We start from the raw sequence: 16,674 nt of genomic DNA, 5'->3' as shown, positions 1-16,674 counted from the left end.
AAATAAATGAAATAAATAAAGAAAACAAACGAATCAAATAAACAAAACGAACTGAATTGACAAAATGAATAAAAAAAAGAAAATCAGCAGAATAAAATGCATTGATTTAAAATAAAAAACTAAACGATGGTTAAAGGTTATGAATTAGTAAAAAAATAAATTGAGTCAAATAAATTATTTGGATGAAATGAATTAAACTGAAAAAATATTATTAGTTCGATTATTAAAATGAAGAAACTGAACAAAATGTATGAACTGGAAAAAATTCATAGAATCCATAGAATGAAAACAGTTTATAAAATATGTTAAATGAATGATGTGAGTAAAATGCACGACAAAAATAAACTTATCAGAGTGAATCCAAAGAATGAAACGAATAAAATAGATAAAATGAAGGCAGATGAACAAAATGAATAAAAAGTTGCTAAATGAAATATTTAAATAAAATGCAATGATTATATATTTAAAGTTAAAAAACATTCTTGAATAAAGAAAATGAATGAACCGAATTGTACGAATTGAGAGCCATTGCATCAGAAAGTTATGAAATGTATTTGAAAATTCCATCTTCTGAAAAGGCTAAATAATATACAATGGACTTTCTAGGGCTTCCATCCTTTTTTAGTCTTTTCGTTTTCATGCTTCTTTATTTGACGGCGTCGTTTTAAGATTATCTGGTATTTCTACTTTATTGATGGACCTTAATTAGTTATTAGGAATTTGGAACGTTCAATTTGCTTTAGTATTCAAAATTTACTTTTTGGTCACATATTCCCGAAAAAAATGTGCAGAATAGAATTTGCTGGTCCGGTATTTTAACGCGCAATTTAATATAGTAAAGCGAGAAAAGGTCCCATGTGCTTTCAAGCCCCTTGCACAGAGAGCGACAGAGGATGCGATTCGTGAATGAGACAGATAGATATTTCAAAGTTTTCATTTGCATTAAATTGGGTCATTGAATGAGAAAAAAAAGTCGTTTTTTATTACTTACATTGATAAAGCTGATTTTCGTGATTGCAACAATGTTTTTTTCCAACTCAGGAAACGTGAAAATAATATTAAAATTTAAAATAAAGAAATATGTTGACAGTCTGGATTTGACACTATAGGAAGGATTTGACATATCGAATTTCACGACAAATGATGCCCTGTCAGAAAAAATAGGGCATGTTTTCTCGGTTTTCCCGGAGGGTTATTTTTATTTGACATAAACACCATCCATTGCATATAGTTTGTTTTTTTCGTTTTTTTTGGTTGCCAAGTTTACATAGCATTTATTTCAAAAAACAAAAAAATCGTTTTTACGAATTTTTTTTTGAAATAATGTTATATTATGTATATTGGACCTAAAATTTATCGAATGGAACGGAAAACCCAATTGAATAATATGTAGTGGCTAGGCTATTGCGATAGCATAAAAGGCGTGCATTTAGTTGATTATCATGCAGTCTCTTTCCAGTCATCCTTATAGCTTGCATATTGCTTCATTCGGAATTCTCGTTCAGGAAATATGGATAAATGAGTCCTATACAACAAACCAATACTGTGAAAAGAAATGGTTCAAACTATCAGGATGGCCAAAATGTAGTCAAATCAACTATCTGCCCAATGCATAAACTCCGACTGCAATCTTCGCTAATTTGCTTGTATAAAAAGGGAAACTCGAACGAAACGTGTGTTGAATTATCTAATGCCTCTATACTAATTGTGACTGCTATTTAAACATCAATTGAAGTGTACTCAGTATAGAGCAGATATGTACGACGATAAGAACATTGTACTTGCATCCCCCATCGAAAGTGGGGATTTTGGGCGACTTCTTTTCCCGGATCTAATTCGTGGATATTTTTGGGTTTTGATCCGTTATTTTTCATGAAAGTTCATACCAAAACAACGATTGTGCATTTTCAATAATATCATCACAAAAAGTGTTCTTAGTTTTTACATGATATATTTGAGCATATGTTTCATTCAAAATTCAATAGAGATACGATGAGTTTTAATAGCGCACGTGGAATGTCTCTTCTCAAAATGTTCATCGTCAAACATCCATATTTCCCAGTTAAGCCAAATATTTTTCTGAGTTAGCCATGAATATTCTTAATTATAGTATATATACAAGCTTTGAATAGAACTGAATTAAATTTGAGTTGACGTAGTTTTCGATTTGTGATCACCTTTATAGCCATAGTGCAACGTTTCGTAGGGATATCTCTTTCATCTTGAGGGTATGAACATTTGAAAATAGTTATAGTTTTCCCATAATGCAAATATTTTGGAAATTTTCTCAGGACTACAAATATTGTATTTGCCATGTAGGATGCGTTATTAAACTTGTTTCCGCGAGTGGCTCTCTTCTACACTAAAATGCAAAAAAACTATTAACTTAATTATCAAGGGATAAATTCATGAACTCTAGAAAAAAATCACTATGAAGTGAACTCACATATTATTTTGTCTTTGAAGTGAACTTACATATTGATTTTTGAGAAATAGTTCATTTTTTATAGAGGTAATTCACAAAATGTTTTCAAAATCGAATTTCTTGAATCGTAGAACTAGTTTCATTAAGATCGGTTCAGCCATTGCTGAGATAATTACATGACATTTTGTACATACATACAAACACACATACAGACATTGTCTCAATTTGTCGATTAGTATATGAAACTCGGCCCTCCGGGCCTCAGAAAAAGTTTACAAAGTTTTAGCGAATCCTATATATTTCTTTTGTAAGAAATGTAAAAAGTTTTTGTTTTTTTTCACTTATGTACCCATCACCACCTCTAGCCGGCTTACTTATTTTAAGGATTGAATGAAAAATCCTATACTTACAAGAATTACCAACATTATTTTCTTCTTTCTCAACACGAAGACTACCTACAAAAGTTTTTTCAATCAAAAAAAATGGGCACTAGAGGGTTAATCCACTGAGAGCTGTTGCTTAAATGTTAACAATTTGTTAAATGTAGCTTTGATGACACCACCAAAATTACAAGAAACAATAAATATGAGCGAGCTTAATAATTTCAGCATCACTTGTTTCCGACACAAAGTGGTTTGCGATATCGAATCACATATTTTTTTTGAACAAAGTAATTTTCTAGTCGCTGAATTTAAAAAAAAAAATATTTTAAATTATATTTCAATATTGCTAGTGTAACTTCCACCTTAAATAATCCGTTAAGGAGAAAAAAGAACCAAACAACATCATAAGATGATGAAAGTACTAGCTTTTTACTTTCATATAGTGTCGACTCGACTCACCCCAAGTGTTATGTTCAAACAAAATTCCGTTCAAGTGCACTATGACAAGCAGCTTCATCTCCTCATGGTGAATTACATAGAACACATTCATCGTTGATATACTATGTGCAAAAAAGAAAAGGAACGCCCCTTAAAAGATTCTTATACACGAACCAAACACTTTGCATATAAATAGGGTGTTTAGTTCATTGTTTCGATAGGTGATAGAAAACCATATTTGGGACAAATTGTTGCACACATCCCCTAAAATTTCAATAGTTAAAATAAATAATATAATAAATGCAACATCACACAACTGCTAATCCTATCCTCTCCCGTCACCCAAAATGCTACGTCATTTATATATAGACCCTTATGGAACATTCGAATTTTTAGGCATTAAAAAATGGAAATATAAAAAGAAAAATACATGTTTAATATGCTTTTCGTACGCCGATTTTAATAATCCATAAGTCATTAAAAGTATTTTATAAGTTTTCTAATAAGCTACTAATAACACCAACGTATAGTTTTGTTTAAATGTTATGTGCCTAAAATACGTCGTGTTTTCCCAGGAACTTGAATCATAACCCAGAACAAATTGCACGCCTTAAATGGTAACGATTAGCCTTTCATTTGAAACTAGTTTCGTTCAGGTCGATTCAGATACTGCTGAGATAATTGCTACTCGAATAGAATTTAACAATAGCATTTATTCTACAAACTATTAAACATTAGATAGCATGGTTATTACCGTTTCTACATTGTTCGACGCAGAGTTCTATTAGTAGAATAATAAAATTTCAGGTAGCAATTAGTTTTACTGTTCAACGGAAAATGAGAGAAAATTTATATTGAATATCAGTTTTCAAGAAAAATATATGTAAAAAACGATTGTCAAGATACATAATTACCCCCTGTTCTAGTTGATTGTACTGTTACAGCGAAAATTATGGTTTATTGTTCGTGTCTATTCGAGATGCCATCAGTGAACATACATTCAGACGTCTCAATTCATAGATCGGTACATAAGTCTCGCCTTTCCTCTGGAAAACTGTTTTTTTGGTTGGAGAATGACTCAATCAGCGAACACCCAAGTAACGAATTTTGTGCTGTGTACAGACGATTAGATAATTGTCCAATAATATGACACTAAAACTAGAACTCAGGACGACGAAAGCTAAAAATACAACATAATCATATTCAAAAGTTTTTTGGTTATGAGGCTATAGCTAGGGACTAAAGAAGCATAGATTAACAGCTTCGGTTTATTAAAAAAGAAAAAGGTGCCCATTTTTCGGTGTCCCCATTTTATCAGTCTAGAATACACAAAGAGGCTGAAAAAATCGGGTCGTCACTGTATAAAATCTATCACATTAGTCGACGGCCTATCACTTCTACTTTTCCCTGGCGCTTTGAAAAAATCTACACTCTCTGCTATAGTACCACCAATCTAATTGTCGAGAACTCCGGCGACTCCGTCGGAACCAACATAAGCCCTAGCCGTTGCGTGCGATAAGCGTATAACGTCGATTTTTGTGGTTGCCGTCTATCGTGAGCCCGACCAGTCCTTTGAACAAGACACCGATAGTTCTGTGGAATGAAACACAGAACTGTAAAAAATGTTAACTTTTTATACTGCATTTTAACTTACGTGGACCAGAGCTGCAAATTTTCAACAGTTTGTTTTGAACTTGAAGAAGGAAAAATTCTCAAATCATGCCCTACTATATTCAATTCGCAGTTGTTCGTTTCCATTATTCATTCAAACAGCCGACCTGCTCAATCATTTTCCATTCATTTTCAATTTCATTGACCCTGTGAATATCTCTTTACTGGGGTATTGACTAGGTTTTTCAAGCAAAACTACTCTGAACGTAGTTCTTACTGTCCATGTAAGCTTGAAAACGCAAAATATGACGACATTTAACCTAAACTAGCCTCTACAGAGCAGATGACAGCTTTGGTTGGTGAATGAAAAAGCATCAATTTGAAATGAAGACGTACGATTCAGTTTTGAAAATCCCGCTAACTTGAAAGTGAATGATTGAGGGAGGCTTTGAATTTGAATCATGGTTGGGTTTGATTGAACTGAAAGTTGGCATTTGAAAATGAAAATTTGCACCACTGACGTGGACCCCATAGTAACGGAAAGCGATCTCACTACGAGTACCAATCCTTCAGTAAACTCTCCCGGTCCTTAAATGGCGCATTTTAAGGGCTCATAAAATAAATTTCACTTCCTTGTACTAATATTTATAATTGCTTCACCTCTTAGCAGCTGTTGTGCGCACGTCATTTCATTTAGGCAATTGGAAATTTCATTCGAAAAAGGCCGGGGCAGAACTGTCAACAAATGGTATGATTGGTAGGACTCCGTCTGAAACTGAATGGAAACATTAAACAAATTTTGTGAGAATCACTTGGAAAACATTTGGAAAAATAACACTTACCTGCGAAATTATTCCTTGCACAGTTTATCTAGATGAATGGTGGGGACTCGGTGCTAGCGGTAACATTTTTGAAGGTGGAATCTGTGCACTACGAGAACAATAATCTGATTGATGGTTGTTAAACAGAAGCCTTCGCGATTTGTATTGCACTGCAATGCACGGGAGTGATTTTTTTACTAGTCCAACACTAGCGCTCATGCAAAAACAGCTGTTATGTTTGTGTGTGTACATTAAAAATCTCACTCCGCTCTATTCTCGTTCGTTGAGCAACTCATCGGCCCTAATTGTACGATTACTGTTGAGCTCTCTGATGTCTCTCGCGCAACATAAGCATGATTTGTTTATGTTGCGCACTGGTGTCACAGCGCGTCGCTTTACTCTCCCGCAACAAAAAGTCATCAAAATACCGATGAGTTGTTGGTGGATTTAAGAACGCGCCTAGTATAATTTTCGTGGTGTAGATGATAGATCAGTGCTTCGTTGAATACGGATATCATCATGTGGTGGGAATGCAAGAGGCTGGAGGACCCAGACTCTACTGTGACAAACGGCCTTGGGCACTTCTTGTACACAGGTTTCAATTGAGCGAGGATTCAGTGGCCTTGGGAAAATACTAACTACCGATCAGACAAAACTAAGCTCGGAAAATTTAAAATCAATGCTATTCGTCAAACTCAATAACACCATAATAGAAGATAAATATTTTGATTTTGAAATCTAATACAACATGGGGGCATAATATTCGATTCTATTCTAGCGTTCTTTCTCAATAAAATTTGAAAAAAATGTTTTTATCAAATAGTTTCGTTTTTATCTCTATTATAGATTGTTTTGGCTGGTTAGTTTCCAAGATATGGATAATGGAGTTTTAAAAAAATAATTGTTTGTGTTTATTTGTTCCGAAATGTCAAAGTAGAAATTTTATGCGGATAAATTTCCAATGGGCAATACATTTTTAAAATGAGATAATTATCGACAGCAATATTTAAAATTATACATAGTCGAAAATTTTATACTACCCTGATTATCACTTTCAACGCAAGGGTAATGAGCCTATTTTCGTTTTGTTTCTATTATCACCATACTAATTTTCTAGCCGCTGGTTAGAGCAGCTTTTCCCATCTTTGTTCAACGCATTGGTTTAAAAGGTAAAGTAATAATTGGAACACTCCATTCGAGTTTTCGTTTCGCTTAAATACGAGCATTTTACAGCTTTCATACCAATTCAATCAGATGCACAAATTTTGTTTTCGAACTCGAAACGCATCTCCATAAATAGTTTAGCTAAAGGTTTTGTGCCTTTTACGAGCAAAGGTGGTCTTAAACCATTTTCTCGTTTGTGGAGGAAAATAGTTTTTAATTAAAATTTTTCTCCGCTACGGATAAATATAGCATAATGCCAATTGTGTTATTATATTGGTTCTTAAGAGCAAAGTAAAGCTACTGATGCCAATTTATACGCATTGCATCAATTGTAGGCCTAGAAATTAGTGATACACCCACCATCAGTGCGGTAAAATTTCAAGTCATTCATTTGAATGTGAACAAACTATACTGCTCAGTCAAATCTTCTCATTATTACCTACCATGTGAGTTGAAATGATTTGACAGGTCCGAATAAATCATTCACAAATTCATTATATTCGGTCCCTCACTCACACTCATTTAAATAAACATACGTTCATTCAATGCGCCATTCATGTTCGGTTGAATCCTTTATACCTGTCAATTGAGTCCACGTCATTTCATTTGAAACAGTTGTTCACATTCAATTGATTTTACCTGCGGTTCATCAAGCGTTCACCGGAATGGATGGTTCAAAACGTAAAAATGAGCAAAGGTTTGTTCATCGTAACGGAGATCGGGCTTTCTGTCGAATTGAAGGCTCGGATGATGGTTGCACATACATCCCATCGAAATGTGATATCGGAAACTTCATTCGGCATTTTCGAACTCGTCATACGGCTTTGGCTATAAAACACGGACTGACCGGTGAAGAAACTGTTAAAAAAGCACGGAGTATCCCTAAGAAATCAGTGGCCATTGATAAACAATTGTTGGTTGATTCAGCAATAAAACTTGTTGCTTATCACAATCTTCCGTTGTCATGCTTCGATTGGGAAGGTCTTCGTCAGATTTTTGATCCGTTGGGTGCAGCTTTGGGACTTGCGCTGAATAGACCAAACGCCAAAGCATATATCAAGCAGGTGGTCTCCAAAATGGTGCCAGCCATGGCGGCTGAGATGAAGACTCGGTTGCTTTGCTTGATGATAGACTCAGCTAGTCGGTTGAATCATCGTGTATTGGGAATTGGTGTTCAATATGTTGTAAGTAGCAAAATACTAGTTAGAACTTTAGGTAAGTTTACACAATATAGGTTAAAATGTTTCTAATAACAATCATTACAAGGCATGATTGAGGTGAAGGACAGGCAAACTGCCGCTTACCTCAAAGATAAAGTGCTGGAGATATTGGCTCGCTACGATCTTAAGATTGAACAAATATTTTCAATAACGGTTGATAATGGCGCAAACATGCTTGCGTGTATACGGCGATTGAAGGACGAAGTTGAATCATCAATTATAACACTGTATGAAGAGATGGATGATGTCGACAACACAAGTGATCGTGCTGATGAGGTTGCTGAAAAACTTACAAATGAGTTTCATGATCAAGCCCGGGATAACTTGAATATGGTAAGATGTGCAGTTCATACTCTGCAACTTGCTATCCTCGATGTTGTGAACAAAAGCAACGATATGGTAAAGAAAATTACAGAGGTTGCCAAGCGCTGCAAAAATATAAAATATAAAACATTTTTCGATTACTACCACGCCAAATATCCTCCGGTGTGGTGCCAAACTAGGTGGGGAAGTATTTATAAAATGTTCGAATGTTTCATGGATCAGAAGATGTTCTTCTCTCAATTTTCCGACGAATTTTCTGAATTAGGTAAAACTCATGCTGTGGGTAATGAATTGTTAGAATGTTTATTTAAATGCTTTCTAGATCTTTCGCCGAGCTGGGATTTTATCCAGGATTATTTGGAAGCCTTTAAACCATGTTACATTTGCACGAAAAAGTTGCAGGAGAAGCACACATCACTGAGCGACTTTCACATGGAATGGCTGATGACCATATGTTCTGTGGAGAAATTAAAAAGCAATCCATTTTCTCGCGAATTAACAGAAGCATTATCATCCAGACTTGAAAATCTGCTTGCATCAATTACGTCGATTCGAAAATATTTACGGGGGAAGAGAAAGAGAACATTCAGGTAATGAATTAAATTGTTTAAAAGCGTTTTGCCTTTCTCAATAGAAAGGTATTGCAATTGCTCTGAAAACCGACTTTTTAACGGAGGCCCGGAGGGCCGAGTGACGTATACCATTCGATTCAGTTCGTCGAGTTCGGCAAATGTCTGTGTGTGTATGTATGTGTGTGTGTATGTGCGTCTGTGTGTGTGTACGCGAACACAATCTCACTCACTTTTCTCAGAGATGGATGATTTTTACAAACTTAGTCCCAAATGAAAGGTGCAACGTTCCCATAGGCTGCTATTGAATTTCTAATGGATCCGACTTCCGGTTCCGGAATTACAGGGTGATGAGTACGATCACGCAGAAAATGTCGATTTTAAGAAATTCTGCAATGAATTATAATGGTGAAAATTTTTCCAAAATGTGACCACAACTGCTTCGATTTGTAGTACTAGGTCATTAACAGCCATTCAAAGTCTCTTTGGTCACATTGGCCACCATCATCGGTTCCGGAAGCCCCGGCGGAAGTATCCAAATTCAGACTAACAGTCACATCGGTTTCTCGGAGGTGGCTACACCGAATCAACCAAACTTAGTCTCAAATGAAAGATGTTGCGTCCCCGTAAATGGCTATTAAATTTTATCCCCAACCGACTTCCGGTTCCGGAGTTACGGGTTGTGGCGTGCGATCACATAGCAAATTGTGATTCAAACCGATACCCCGATGGAAGCAAAAAAGGTAAAAATTTCGCTAAAATGTCTCTCAAATAACTTAACTTTGCAGTTCTAGGTCACCGACGGCCAAACAAACTTTCGTTGACTACATTGACCACCATAGATGGTTCCGGAAGTGCCCGGGAAAAGCGGCCATCTTTCATAACTAGCAAACTCATATCAGTTTCTCGGAAATGGTTGGCCGATTTTCACAAACTTAGTCCCAAATGATAGCTATATTATCCCCACAGATGCCTGTAAAATTTCGCACGAACCGCTTGTATGGTTCCGGAAATATAGACTGAACGGTCCGGTCACACATGAAATTCCCATATAAGCCGGAACTCAAAATTTTTTTCAAAGGGGGGACCCCATGAAATTTCAGAAATCGAATTCGTATTTTTGATGCCAAACATCTTTAAAATGCATGAAACGACGAGATTTTATGTTATCACGATTTTTTTTTTTTCAAATCGACTTTTTGGGACTTTGCCGATTTCGCACCTTTTTGCCTTTCTCAATAGAAAGGTATTGCAATTGCTCTGAAAACCGACTTTTTAACGGAGGCCCGGAGGGCCGAGTGACATATACCATTCGATTCAGTTCGTCGAGTTCGGCAAATGTATGTGTGTGTATGTATGTGTGTATGTATGTATATGTGTGTATGTGCGTATGTGTGTGTGTGTATGTGACCAAAAATGTCACTCATTTTTCTCAGAGATGGCTGAACCGATTTTGACAAACTTAGTATCAAATGAAAGGTGCAACGTTCCCATAGGCTGCTATTGAATTTCTAATGGATCCGACTTCCGGTTCCGGAATTACAGGGTGATGAGTACGAACACGCAGAAAATGTCGATTTTAATAAATTCTGCAATGAATGTATAAAGGTGAATTTTTTTCCAAAATATGACCACAACTGCTTCAATTTGTAGTATTAGGTCACTAACATCCATTCAAAGTCTATTTGGCCACATTGGCCACCATCATCGGTTCCGGAAGCCCCGGCGGAAGTATCTAAATTCAGAATAACAGTCACATCGGTTTCTCGGAGATGGCTAGACCGATTCGACTCAGCTTGGCCTCAAATGAAAGGTATTGCGTCCCCGTAAATGGCTATTTAATTTCATCCCGATCCGACTTCCGGTTCCGGAGTTACGGGCTGTGGCGTGCGATCACATAGCAAATTGTGATTCAAACCGATACTCCGATGAAAGCAAAAAAGGTAAAAATTTCGCTAAAATGTCTCTCAAACAACTTAAATTTGCTGTTCTAGGTCATCGACGGCCAACAAAACATTCGTTGACTATATTGACCACCATAGACGGTTCCGGAAGTGCCCGGGAAAAGCGGCCATCTTTCAAAATTTACGAACTCACATCAGTTTCCCGAAAATGGTTGGGCCGATTTCCACAAACTTAGTCCCAAATGATAGCTATAATATCCCCATAGATGTCAATAAAATTTCGCACAGATCGCTTATATGGGTCCGGAAATATAGACTAAATCGTCCGGTCACATATGAAATTCCCATATAAGCCGGAACTCAAATTTTTTTTTCAAAGAGGGGACCTCATGAAATTTCAGAAATCGAATTCGTGTTTTTTATGCCAAACATCTTAAAAATGCATGAAACGTCGAGATTTTATGTTATCTCGAAAATTTTTTTTTTCTAAGAATCGACTTTTTGGGACTTTGCCGATTTCGCACCTTTTTGGCTTTCTCAATAGAAAGGTATTGCAATTGCTCTGAAAACCGACTTCTTAACGGAGGCCCGGAGGGCCGAGTGACATATACCATTCGATTCAGTTCGTCGAGTTCGGCAAATGCCTGTGTGTGTATGTATGTGTGTGTATGTGCGTCTGTGTGTGTGTGTGTGTGTACGCGAGCACAATCTCACTCACTTTTCTCCGAGATGGCTGAACCGATTTTTACAAACTTAGTCCCAAATGAAAGGTGCAACGTTCCCATAGGCTGCTTTTGAATTTCTAATGGATCCGATTTCCGGTTCCGGAATTACAGGGTGATGAGTACCATCACGCAGAAAATGTCGATTTTAAGAAATTCTGCAATGAATGTATAAAGGTGAAAATTTTTCCAAAATGTGACCACAACTGCTTCGATTTGTAGTACTACGTCATTAACAGCCATTCAAAGTCTCTTTGGTCACATTGGCCACCATCATCGGTTCCGGAAGCCCCGGCGGAAGTATCCAAAATCAGACTAACAGTCACATCGTTATCTCGAAAAAATTTTTGCCTTTCTCATATAAAGAAAGGCTATGCAATCACTGTAAAAATCGACTTTTTAACGGAGGCCCGGAGGGCCGAGTGTCATACACCATTCGATTCAGTTCGTCGAGATCGGCAAATGTCTGTGTGTGTATGTATGTGTGTGTATGTGTGTGTGTGTATGTGTGTGTGTCATTTAAACTCACACAATTTTCTCAGAGATGGCTGAACCGATTTTCGCAAACTTAGTTTCATATGAAAGGTATAACGCTCCCATAAGCTGCTATTGAATTTTTAGTTGATCCGACTTCCGGTTCCGGAGTTACGGGTTGAAGAGTGTGGTCACCCAGCAAATTCCCATACAAACTGGTACCACCATGATGTTCAAATGATGTAAAACATATTAAAATTGAAGTAACATTACTCTAGTTTGCGGGTCTGGATCAGTAATGATCAATCAACGCAGCTTTGACCACATTGGCCACCTATGACAGTTCATGACGCCCCCGGGGAACCCGCCAAGTTCCTAAGCTAATATCACACCCATTCCCCAACAAATTCTCTACCGATTTTTACAAACTTGATTTCAAATGAAAGATACAGTAATACCATTGACTGCTGCTGAATTTCATTCTGTTCTGACTCTTGCTTCCGGAGTTACAGGGGTGTTAGTAAGGATACACTGGAATTTCCCATATAAATCGGTACAATCGTAATACCTCAGAGGCTAAAAACTATTGAAATGGTCACCAAATTACTTCTAATCGCAGATCTAGATCACTGATTGCCAATCAAACATTCTTTGAATATATTGTCCACTATCGACGATTTCGGAAGTCCGGAATTCCGGGCATATTCCACAAATAAAGTCACATTGGTTCTTCGGTGATGACTGAACCGATTTTCTCAAACCAAGTCTCAAATGGAAGGCAAAATATGCAGCTGAGTATTGCATCAGAGCCCCTCCACCCCCCCCCCCCCCCCCCGCCTTGCCCTTACATCTCCCTCCTTCATCACTACCGTCCCCTTGGACCACCCTCACGCCCGCATTTCCTTCATCCACCCCGTATACCAAAATAAGATGAAGGATTTCTGACGCATCCTCCACTCCCACTCTACTAACCCCCCATTCCCTCCACTTTTAAACCCATTCCACCAACATTTCAAAATATAATCACATGAAGATAACATTGAACTCATGCTGATTAAGCTAATTAAATACTATTCTTTTGCCTTTCTCATATAGAAAGGTTACGCAATTGCTCCAAAAACCGACTTTCTAACCGAGGCCCGGAGGGCCGAGTCTCATATAACATTCGACTCAGTTCGCCGAGATCGCAAAATATCTGTGTGTATGTATGTGTGTATGTGTGTATGTATGTATGTATGTATGTATGTATGTATGTATGTATGTATGTATGTATGTATGTATGTATGTGTATGTGTGTGTGTATGTGACCAAAAATGTCACTCATTTTTCTCAGAGATGGCTGAACCGATTTTGACAAACTTAGTCTCAAATGAAAGGTGCAACGTTCCCATAGGCTGCTATTGAATTTCTAATGGATCCGACTTCCGGTTCCGGAATTACAGGGTGATAAGTACGAACACGCAGAATATGTCGATTTTAATAAATTCTGCAATGAATGTATAAAGGTGAATTTTTTTTCCAAAATATGACCACAACTGCTTCGATTTGTAGTATTAGGTCACTAACATCCATTCAAAGTCTATTTGGCCACATTGGCCACCATCATCGGTTCCGGAAGCCCCGGCGGAAGTATCTAAATTCAGAATAACAGTCACATCGGTTTCTCGGAGATGGCTAGACCGATTCGACTAAGCTTGGCCTCAAATGAAAGGTATTGCGTCCCCGTAAATGGCTATTTAATTTCATCCCGATCCGACTTCCGGTTCCGGAGTTACAGGTTGCGGCGTGCGATCACATAGCAAATTGTGATTCAAACCGATACTCCGATGAAAGCAAAAAAGATAAAAATTTCGCTAAAATGTCTCTCAAACAACTTAAATTTGCTGTTCTAGGTCACCGACGGCCAACCAAACTTTCGTTGACTACATTGACCACCATAGACGGTTCCGGAAGTGCCCGGGAAAAGCGGCCATCTTTCAAAATTTATGAACTCACATCAGTTTCCCGGAAATGGTTGGGCCGATTTTCACAAACTTAGTCCCAAATGATAGCTATAATATCCCCACAGATGTCTATAAAATTTCATACGGATCGCTTATATGGGTCCGGAAATATAGACTAAATCGTCCGGTCACATATGAAATTCCCATATAAGCCGGAACTCAATTTTTTTTTTCAAAGGGGGGATCCCATGAAATTGCAGAAATCGAATTCGTATTTTTGATGCCAAACATCTTAAAAATGCATGAAACGTCGAGATTTTATGTTATCTCGAAAAATTTTTTGTTATAAAGATCGACTTTTTGGGACTTTGCCGATTTCGCACCTTTTTGCCTTTCTCAATAGAAAGGTATTGCAATTGCTCTGAAAACCGACTTTTTAACGGAGGCCCGGAGGGCCGAGTGACATATACCATTCGATTCAGTTCGTCGAGTTCGGCAAATGTCTGTGTGTGTATGTATGTGTGTATGTATGTATGTGTGTGTGTATGTGTGTGTGTATGTGACCAAAAATGTCACTCATTTTTCTCAGAGATGGCTGAACCGATTTTGACAAACTTAGTCTCAAATGAAAGATGCAACGTTCCCATAGGCTGCTATTGAATTTCTAATGGATCCGACTTCCGGTTCCGGAATTACAGGGTGATAAGTACGAACACGCAGAAAATGTCGATTTTAATAAATTCTGCAATGAATGTATAAAGGTGAAAAATTTTCCAAAATATGTCCACTACTGCTTCGATTTGTAGTATTAGGTCACTAACATCCATTCAAAGTCTATTTGGCCACATTGGCCACCATCCTCGGTTCCGGAAGCCCCGGCGGAAGTATCTAAATTCAGAATAACAGTCACATCGGTTTCTCGGAGATGGCTAGACCGATTCGACTAAACTTGGCCTCAAATGAAAGGTATTGCGTCCCCGTAAATGGCTATTTAATTTCATCCCGATCCGACTTCCGGTTCCGGAGTTACAGGTTGTGGCGTGCGATCACATAGCAAATTGTGATTCAAACCGATACTCCGATGAAAGCAAAAAAGGTAAAAATTTCGCTAAAATGTCTCTCAAACAACTTAAATTTGCTGTTCTAGGTCACCGACGGCCAACCAAACTTTCGTTGACTACATTAACCACCATAGACGGTTCCGGAAGTGCCCGGGAAAAGCGGCCATCTTTCAAAATTTACGAACTCACATCAGTTTTCCGGAAATGGCTGGGCCAATTTTCACAAACTTAGTCCCAAATGATAGCTATAATATCCCCATAGATATCTATAAAGTTTCGTACGGATCGCTTATATGGTTCCGGAAATATAGACTAAACCGTCCGGTCACATATAAAATTCCCATATAAGCCGGAACTCAATTTTTTTTTCAAAGGGGGGACCCCATGAAATTTCAGAAATCGAATTCGTATTTTTGATGCCAAACATCTTTAAAATGCATGAAACGTCGAGATTTTATGTTATCTCGAAAAATTTTTTTTTATAAAAATCGACTTTTTGGGACTTTGCCGATTTTGCACCTTTTTGCCTTTCTCAATAGAAAGGTATTGCAATTGCTCTGAAAACCGACTTTTTAACGGAGGCCCGGAGGGCCGAGTGACATATACCATTCGATTCAGTTCGTCGAGTTCGGCAAATGTCTGTGTGTGTATGTATGTGTGTGTGTATGTGTGTGTGTATGTGACCAAAAATGTCACTCATTTTTCTCAGAGATGGCTGAACCGATTTTGACAAACTTAGTCTCAAATGAAAGGTGCAACGTTCCCATAGGCTGCTTTTGAATTTCTAATGGATCCGACTTCCGGTTCCGGAATTACAGGGTGATAAGTACGAACACGCAGAAAATGTCGATTTTAATAAATTCTGCAATGAATGTATAAAGGTGAAAAATTTTCCAAAATATGACCACTACTGCTTCGATTTGTAGTATTAGGTCACTAACATCCATTCAAAGTCTATTTGGCCACATTGGCCACCATCCTCGGTTCCGGAAGCCCCGGCGGAAGTATCTAAATTCAGAATAACAGTCACATCGGTTTCTCGGAGATGGCTAGACCGATTCGACTAAACTTGGCCTCAAATGAAAGGTATTGCGTCCCCGTAAATGGCTATTTAATTTCATCCCGATCCGACTTCCGGTTCCGGAGTTACAGGTTGTGGCGTGCGATCACATAGCAAATTGTGATTCAAACCGATACTCCGATGAAAGCAAAAAAGGTAAAAATTTCGCTAAAATGTCTCTCAAACAACTTAAATTTGCTGTTCTAGGTCACCGACGGCCAACCAAACTTTCGTTGACTACATTGACCACCATAGACGGTTCCGGAAGTGCCCGGGAAAAGCGGCCATCTTTCAAAATTTACGAACTCGCATCAGTTTCCCGGAAATGGTTAGGCTGATTTTCACAAACTTAGTCCCAAATGATAGCTATAATATCCCCACAGATGTCTATAAAATTTCGTACGGATCGCTTATATGGGTCCGGAAATATAGACTAAATCGTCCGGTCACATATGAAATTCCCATATAAGCCGGAACTCAAATTTTTTTTCAAAGGGGGGACCTCATGAAATTTCAGAAATCGAATTCGTATTTTTGATGGCAAACATCTTTAAA

The 16,674-nt window shown here is 37.7% G+C and overlaps 1 protein-coding gene across 18 annotated transcripts in view; it reads right to left on the bottom strand.

Annotated features, from left to right (window-relative positions):
• LOC131682870 (lysosomal-associated transmembrane protein 4B) overlaps window positions 1-16,674 on the bottom strand; it is an 897,979-nt gene that overhangs the window by 833,577 nt on the left and 47,728 nt on the right. The window contains exon 2 of one of the 18 annotated variants that reach the window (XM_058964645.1): window positions 8,356-8,490. The exons of the other annotated variants lie outside the window; for them this stretch is intronic. The gene's annotated coding sequence lies outside the window, so the exon portion shown is untranslated. The remainder of the gene's footprint in view (window positions 1-8,355; window positions 8,491-16,674) is intronic. 18 annotated transcript variants of the gene reach the window in all.

This window comes from Topomyia yanbarensis, chromosome 2 (genome assembly GCF_030247195.1).
Source record: "Topomyia yanbarensis strain Yona2022 chromosome 2, ASM3024719v1, whole genome shotgun sequence".
Lineage (NCBI taxonomy): Eukaryota > Metazoa > Arthropoda > Insecta > Diptera > Culicidae > Topomyia > Topomyia yanbarensis.
Note: the sequence above shows the minus strand (reverse complement) of the source record. Positions and strands in the feature narration are given on the sequence as shown.